Consider the following 9,107-nt stretch of genomic DNA (forward strand, 5'->3'; position numbering starts at 1 on the left):
ACTGGTGGGAAGCGGGAACTCGCCACGCAACATGGACCCTCTGTTAGGAGGATCCAACTTATCCAAAGGATAAGCAAAACAGTCTTCCACACCATCTTGGAGTAACTCTGAAATAGTCTGGAAGATGGTTCTGATCATTTTTAGAGGCATCCTTAGGAGACAGAGGATCAAGTTGTTGACTTCCTAACAAGCAGAAGCAGTGGCATAGCATGGGTTGCTGGCTCTCAGGGCCACGGGGAGGGCTACGTATGTGCATTCAACTGCCTAATAGCATCTACATCACCGGCTCACCTGCACTGGGCGTCGAGCCAAGGGGACCGCTGCAACAATGACTTAGAACAAAAGGTGACAGGTTGGTGGGGGGGGGGTGGCTGCCAAATTTTAGCGTCTCACTGGGTGCTGCTGAAATTTGAAGGCCTGAAGCCTGTCACTGATGGTATGCAGCCTCAGTGGGGCCTAGTCTTGATGCGAAACATCTCCCAGAACAACAGCCACTTGGAGGCAGATGCCTCTACAAGGAGGTAGGGTGCCTGATGCTAAACTTTGTGCCTCTCCCTATCTCAGCTAGCTGCCTCCCTCCCACTCACCTCCTTTTGCTCCTGCCTTGAGTATAGGCCCACATAGCTTGGTTGGTAGAGCATGAAACTCTTAATCTCAGGGTCATGGGTTTGAACCCCATGTTTGGTGAAAGGGACAGCCCCAGATTTACAGAAGCCATCTCGGTTTCTGATTTGATCCCAGAATGTCCTGCTTTTCCTTAGGACAGCCCTATTTTCATTGGAGAATTGTTGGAGGGTATGGTAAGATGTGGAGCAGGAACTGGCAAGCCACTCCAGTACCCCTGCCAAGAAAACTCCACGGACAAAGACAACAGGCATATAAAAGTTATGATGCTGGAAGATGAGCCCCTCAGGTCAGAAGGCATCCAACATGCTACTGAGGAAGAGCGGAGGACAAGTACAAGTAGATTCAGAGCTGATGAAGTGGATGGGCCAAAGCCAAAAGACAGGAATGCCTGGCGTGCTCTGTTCCATCGGGTCACGAAGAGTCGGACATGACTAAATGACTAAACAACAACAACAACATGGTAAGATGTCCCTATTTTCTTCGGAGGTTATGGAGTTATGTGACCCCTGAGCCAAGGTGATAAGCAACTGCCAACAAGACATTTGAAGGCCGACCTGTATAGAATTTTTTAAAAACTTTTGGATCCAGGGCCAAGCCTGCTGCATGGCACCCACGGCCTTGGGCACCCACAGTCTTGGGGCCAAGTTGACACGCCTCTTGGGGTCCCTTCGAACTCTGCTATTCTATGGTTGAGTAAATAAATAGTAAATAAAGTTGCACTGAAGAACTTCACAGTTTGTATGACCTTCTATGCCTGCGAGCATATACAAAGTGATCTTCTGTATTTGCACGGTGGATCATCTTTTGCTATGTATGGAAGTGGGATTGTATGACGTTTGGTGGTTCAGTAGTCCTCGTTGTTGTATAATTGCATGTTGCTCATTAACCTGAGCTCGCCAAGGTCGTTAAGAAGATGCGTTTTGATGGGAAACAAACACAAATCCATAATGGGAAGAATCAGATCTGTGCGTTATCTGATTTCTGCTGGAGTGCAAATAATTTCCTTTTTTTATATTTAATCAGCTCCAGGCGCGGTAGCAAAGAAGAAGAAGAAAGAGGGTGGCGTCTCAGCTTCTCTGCTGAAGGGAGGGGGCAACCTTAACAAGGGTCTGCCTTCAAAGAGATTTTTCCAGTCCAGAGGGATTCTCTTCCTGGGGGGGTTTGCACTGGAGGGCCTTTTGAAGATTTTTGGATTTCTGACTTAACAGGTGGTCTTAATTCTTACTAGTTTCTCCACTGAGCTGCAGCAATACAACTCTCCAGGAAGCCTGCTTGCTTCGATTCGTGAAGGGGGGGGGGGCAGACCACAGGGAACCCCTGCATTTTTCTTTCTTCGTATCAAGGTTTTGTAGGTGATCGGAACAGCTGCAGTACTTCACCGCCCAGCCAACTCGCGGAGAATAAATTTGCTGTGCCTCTTTGTCAGCAAGCGCAGGCTTTGGGCACTTCCACATCTGCTGTGATGTAGTGGCACAATGGGTCAGTACGTTTGGGTGCTCACCAGAAGGTTGGTGGTTTGAACCCACCCAGGGATTGCTGTGGGCAAGATTCCTGCATTGCAGGGGGGGGGGGGTTTGGACTGGATGACCCTGGGGGTCCCTTCCAATTTTACAATTCTATTATTTTAGTGGCTAAAAACAGAAGGAGCTGTGAGCAACGTGGTTCAAATCTTGACTCTGCCCCAAACACACCAGATGGCCCTGTGACGTGTCAGTATTCTCTAGTGCTGTGGCAAAAATGTCAAGTTTTCCTTTTTCGGGAGGGGGAGCTGAAGTGGCAAAACAAGGTGGCCTGCGGAGATGCTGAGGGGAGGAATAAATAAATTGAACATTTGGGAGGTTGCCCAGTCCCAGGCGCACAGGAGGGAGGAGCTGGCTGGCCGCCTCAGTGTCTCGCTGGCTCGGTTGTCTCTGAACCGCAGCACTCTGAGCGATGGGAGTGCTCTTCCCTGGACTCAACTCTTGGACCCTGGACTCTCGGCCTGGTGCTCCTGAGAGCCTGGCGCCTGGGTGCCCCACCCCCTTAGTGCCTATGGGTAAGACTGCCCTGGACAAATATGTTGGTTTCTCTCATTTTCTCATTTTTCCAGTCTTCAACTCTTCACATTTCTGCCTTAATTTGAGGTGGTTTTTTTTTTAAAAAAAAAAATCTCATGAAAATTTGTCAGCATTTTTGTGCAAATTTCTCCTAGCATATGCATTTTTTTTGCATGCAATTTTGCAAAATAGACATATTTGCAAAACATTTCCCTCTAGCATAAGGCATTTTTTCGTATGGCTTTTAAAAAAACCAAACACCACATGTGCATCTATATGCACACCTTACTATAGCATATACATTTTGTAAAACTTTCCTTGGCATTGTAAAATTGGGATTACCGTGCATTTTGGAGAATAGATGCATACAGAAATCAGTTTTGGGAAGTGTGGCTTTGATAAGTTTGCCTTAAAATGCTTTAAATGAATCAAATTTATCCCCCGTTCCTACTCTTGAGCCTGTGGTCTTGACCACTGCTTATGCTTCACTTCCTGACCCACTCGATTGCTTGCTTGGTGTGGGATCAGGTGGCGCACTTCCGCTCCCAGGACTGTACTTGCACACAGGGAGAACACCTGAAACAGGCCCATAGATAAAGGGGAAGGAGAGGCTAAAACACCATTTAAGTCTTCTGTGCATGTATGCAACATTCTGTATAACTTAGGGTGGGACAGATTGGGTAGGCAGCACAGGGAGACGAACCCTACATCCTAAAAGGTAAAGGTACCCCTGCCCGTACGGGCCAGTCTTGACAGACTCTAGGGTTGTGCGCCCATCTCACTCAAAGAGGCCAAGGGCCAGCGCTGTCCGAAGACACTTCCTGGTCACGTGGCCAGTGTGACATCGCTGCTCTGGCGAGTCAGAGCCGCACACGGAAACGCCGTTTACCTTCCCGCTAGTAAGCGGTCCCTATTTATCTACTTGCACCCAGGGGTGCTTTCGAACTGCTAGCTTGGCAGGCGCTGGGACCGAACAGTGGGAGCACACCCCACCGCGGGGATTCGAACCGCCGACCTTTTGATCGGCAAGCCCTAGGCACTGAGGCTTTAGCCCACAGTGCCACCCACGTCCCTAACCCTACATCCTACCAGTGCATAAAGCCTTTAGCGCAAAGAATCAGAGTTGAAAGGGGCCCTGAGCAGGGCCATCTTTAGCAGATGCGGTGACGGGGTGCAGATATCCGCCCAGCACCCCCAAATTATCACGGATAGTGTTGGGGTGGCCGTAGCTGCGCACTGCCAGCCATCCGGGGGAGTGCAACTCTCCCCCATGCCGCTGCGGGAGAGCGATCCCCGCAGAGGCTTGGGAGTGAAGTTGCGCCCACCAGCCATATGGTTGGCGGAGCACAACTTCCATCCTAATCCTCTGCAGGCATCTCTCTCCTCCCAAGGAGGCTTGGGAGGGAAACTGCATGCCCACCAGCCTTATGGTTGGCGGGGCGTAGCTGGCGGGTGTGCAGAAAAAGGGGAAGCCGCCGGCAAAGCTGCGCAGCTCCCCCACTGGCTGGGGTTCCCCTGAGAGGCTGGCACCCTGGCACGACGCACCACTAAGCCCTATGGGGAAGACGGCTCTGACCCTGAGGAACATCTAGTCCAACCCCCTGCAATGCAAGGATGTGCAGTTGTCCCATATGACAACCAACCTGCAACCTTGGCATTATTAGCACAATGCTCTAACCAACTGAGCTATCCAACTGCTCCATGCTCTAAACAACTGCTCTTTCTGCAGAGGTTGCTTCTGTTGATAGAGCCCCACGGAGAGATAAAGGACTAAGAAGAAATTGTTATTTCTTTGGGGTGGGGGAGCAGGTGAGAAAGTATTCAGTTCTTTGCTCTCATCCACCCTTGCAGTGCTTTTACACACACACCCCTTTTAGGGCATAAGGAGTGACCTGATTCTGGAGCAAAGGTGATGGTCTACTGCTACTTTGTCTGTTCCCTTGTTTTACAGAACCCTGCAAGAAAAGGCTCTGTGCCTTACTGGTTTTGAGTCACTAGATGGCACAATGGATCAAGCAATGGCCGAGGCATGTAAGTTGTGTGCATAGAAAAGCAGCATATGAGTTTGGAGAACAGATACCAAGGGGCAGTGAGTGCAGCCAGTCATTCCGCCAAATATGCTATCAGACCTGCAAGCTGGGTTTTCTGCAGTTTCAGCAGCCACTGTGTTTGCATACCTTCTCCAGAAGCGGGATATCTGGGGTGATAAGAAGAGTAGAGGATCAAATACATACTCCACAAATCTTGGCCATTCCTAGATATCGGGTGGTTTGGTTAGAGTGGCTGCGACACTTGTCCATTACAGCAGCTTTCAGGGAGTAGGTCAGCTGTTTATTGAATTGTACTGGGAAGCTTTTCAAGTAGCTTTGCTTTTGATGGATAGCTAGGTTCATTTCCAGGACAAGCAAAAGATGACATCAAATTGGCTATCATTGGCTTCTGCCAGTGGTGTTTGATTCAGCAACATTGCTGGGTTCCTAGAAGACGTGGGGCACAGGACCATAACACAAAATGGCATATAAATTTGCATTTGCGTAAGCAAATTTATATGTATAGATGTATAGATATTTTATTGCTTTAGAAAGAAGGGCAGGAGATCTGGGCCCTGAAGGAACATCTCCACCCCCGTCGTTCAGCCCGGACAGTGAGGTCCACCTCTGAGGACCTTCTGGCAGTTCCTTCACTGTGAAAAGTGAGGCCACAGGGAAGCAGACAGAGGGCCTTCTTGGTAGTGACACCCATCCAGTGGAACACCCTCCTAGCAGATGCCAACCTTTAGAAGACATCAGTATAGGGAAGTTTTTAATGTTTAATGTTTTATTATGTTTTTGAATATACTGGAAGCTGCCCAGAGTGGCTGTGGCAACCCAGTCAGATAGGCGGGGTTCTATTATTATTATTATTATTATTATTACCTAGGTGCCTTCAGACCGCCCTTTAAAAATTACCCTATGACACCTCTGTTCAGATTCAGAAAATGTAGTTTTGACTTGCAGAAGAAAAGACTAGCTCTAATTATGAGGAATATGGAACTACCATATTATTTTGCTCTATAAGACTCACTTTTCCCTCCTAAAAAGTAAGGGGAAATGTGTGTGCATCTTATGGAGCGAATGCAGGCTGCGCAGCTATCCCAGAAGCCAGAACAGCAAGAGGGATTGCTGCTTTCACTGCGCAGCGATCCCTCTTGCTGTTCTGGCTTCTGAGATTCAGAATATTTTTTTTCTTGTTTTCCTCCTCCAAAATATAGGTGCATCTTGTGGTCTGGTGCGTCTTATAGAGTGAAAAATACGGTATATTCTAGGGTTACAGAGGTTCCTGAAATGGAGAATTTTTTATGTTCCTCCCCCCCCCCCCCCCGGTTCCTTATTTGAAATTACTTGCAGCTCCTCAGATGTTAAGATGGCAAAAGAAAAAAGACTGACTCTGTCATCATATATTTGTAAAAAAAAAAGAGAAAAAAAAGGAAATGGAACGATGTGGTCAGTAATACTGAACAGTTGGATATGAAGTTCAAATAAACCCACAAGTAGGCTTCTTAGGTAACTGGGCTCCTTTGGGAGAGGAAGAGTAGAATATAAATTGAACAAATAAATAAACAAACATATATATATATATTTAAACTACAGCAGCAGCGTAGGAAGCTTGAAGGCAACTTACTGATTGCTGATATTGAATAGCAAAAGATACCTACTGTAGTTTATTGAAGAAATAAGCATTAGCAAATGGTGTTAATGAACAAACCAACATTTTAGATAGTTGCAGGATGAGTAAGGAAAGTTAGCAATGACATGTTTATTAAATATTTAATTGTAATTTGGAACATTTAAAAATGTACAGCAGATATGATAAATACTGTAAATATATAGGCTTGAAAGGATATTTAAAAGTTGGCTAACACCTGTACTATATTGTGTATATTTAGTACATCCTGTGTTCCTTTTTTGGGGGTATAAAGTTTTATTAAGGCTTATCACAGTACAATAAAAAGCAAACTATTCCAAACAGAAAATAATAAAAATGAAAAGAGAAAGAAGAAGAAGAAGTAGTAGTTAGAAGAATGCAAGGAAAAAGGAAATAATAAAAGGATAGAGAGAGAAAAAAATAAAAAAGGAAAGAGATAGGTAAAAGCAAAGGAGTAAGTACAGTATAATGTGCTAGGTCTTATTTTCAGGGGATGTCTTATTTTTCCATGAAGAAGAATACGGTACACATTTATTGTCTAATTGTGAGTCAGCCAGACTCTGTCAGGGCAGAGCGAGCAGCAGGCGGCAGCTTGTCCTGGCAGCGGCGTGGGCTCTCTGGTTTAAAGAGACCTTGCCCTGCCTGAACAGCTCTGGCTGCGCTGTGGCCAATCAGTGAGCTGCGCGGTGGTGCCCGCCGCTACGATCCAGAGGAGTCAGATGCCTTGCGGTAGCTTCGGGGGCCTTATATTCCGGGGAGGCTTTATTATCAGGGAGGTCTTGTTTTTTAGGGATGCCTTATATTACAGCGAGAGGCAAAACTGGAAGTAGGTCTTATTTCCAGGGGATGTCTCACTTTTGGGGAAAGACGGTAGCTGCCAATCACAACATAACAGCAAAACAGACGAAGCATGTTCGACAAAGACCAGCAAAAACTTTTGTAAACAAACATGTCCTTACTTTGCTGATGGAAAGGAGGTGGGATTCAGAAGTTTAATGATCTAATGTACCGTATTTTTCGCTCTATAAGACACACCAGACTACAAGACGCACCTAGGTTTTGGAGGAGGAAAACAAGAAAAATATTCTGAATCTCAGAAGCCAGAACAGCCAGAGGGATCGCTGCACAGTGAAAGCAGCATTCCCTCTTGCTATTCTGGCTTCTATGATAGCTGTGCAGCCTGCATTCGCCCCATAAGACGCACACACATTTCCCCTTGCTTTTTAGGAGGGAAAAAGTGAGACTTATAGAGCAAAAAACACGGTATATACTGCCCTTCGATAAGCTTCTAAGGAAGTTATACAAAATAATAACATAAAATGCAGAGATCAAAATAATGTATACTAAATTGCAGCCTGTAAAAAATACATCCAGATGCCCAGGAGACTCCCAGTGTCTCTGCGTGTTGTGGAAATGAGAACAGTGTTAGCATCTCCCAAGAGCTGGCTTGCTTGGAAGCAGACGCAACAACAAAGAACCCCCCTGGTCTGTCCCCCCTTCTCTGTCACTGACAGGAACTGCGGAATGAAGAGCAAAAGCACCCTCTAAAGATCTTAATGAGTGGGGAGGCATAATAAGAAAGTTTCCTCAGAGGTATTCAGGCAGCGGAGGTTGGTTCACGTGGGTGAATGGGGCACAACCCCACCAACCTCAGTCTGCCCCCAGCCAGTCCCTGTGTGACTGCCTTCACACTTACAACCAGCCAGGGGACAGCTCTGCCTGTCATTGGCTCAGGTTTCACCCACTGTTTGCCTCCTTGCATCCTGTCCTGTCCTGCCAGTCCAAATGGGCATCAGCTACCACTGTGTACAGGAGCCAGGTTGTTTAGGACTTTAAAGGCACTTTGGACTGGGACAGAAGCTATAGAGGCATTCAATGAAATCCCATCAGCAACTGAGTGATACGTTCTCCTTCCATTCCCCAACCCCCCAGCTGCACACCAATCACCAAACTCAAGTCACCAAACTGCCCGCAGTTTGCAGTACAGTGGTACCTCTAGATACGAACGGGATCTGTTCCGGAGCCCCGTTCGCATCTAGAGGTAAACATATCTAGCGACGTGCTCCGTTACTTCCAGGTTGCCGCAGAGCGCAACTCGAATGCGCTCAACTTGAAGCAAATTTAACCCGAGGTATGACTGTACTTGGAGCGTCAAAATAAAAAAAGGTAGTGGTAAAGGACCCTTGGACAGTTAAGTCCAGTCAAAGGTGATTATGGGATGGACACTCATCTCTCTTTCATGCTGAGGGAGCTGGCGTTTGTCCACAGACAGCTTTCCAGGTCATGTGGCCAGCATGACTAAACCTCTTCTGGTGCATTGGGACACCGTGACGGAAACCAGAGCGCACGGAAATGCTGTTTACCTTCCAACCACTGTGGTACCTATTTATCTACTTGCACTGTTATGTTTTCCAGCTGCTAGGTTGGCAGGAGCTGGGACATAGCAACAGGAGTCACTCTGTCGTGGGGATTCAAACTGCTGACCTTCTGATCGGCAAGCCCAAGAGGCTCAGCAGGTTTGACCACAGCACCACCCGCGTCCCAATACTCTCCAAGAACAGACCCATGCCAAGCACATCCCAGCTTTGCAAAGCAACACAGGGCTTACGGGGAGGGTAGTGTGAGCAGCATGCCCCCCAGAGAAATGCACCTGGGGTGATGGCCCTGGCAGAGCCCTCCCACTACACCACTGTAGACAACGTGGCTTGTGTGTGTGTTCTTTAATAGTTATGTAAAAGAAGGACTTTCAAGAAAGCAACT

This window comes from Podarcis tiliguerta (genome assembly GCF_965153285.1).
Source record: "Podarcis tiliguerta genome assembly, chromosome: 4".
Classification (NCBI taxonomy): Eukaryota; Metazoa; Chordata; class Lepidosauria; order Squamata; family Lacertidae; genus Podarcis; species Podarcis tiliguerta.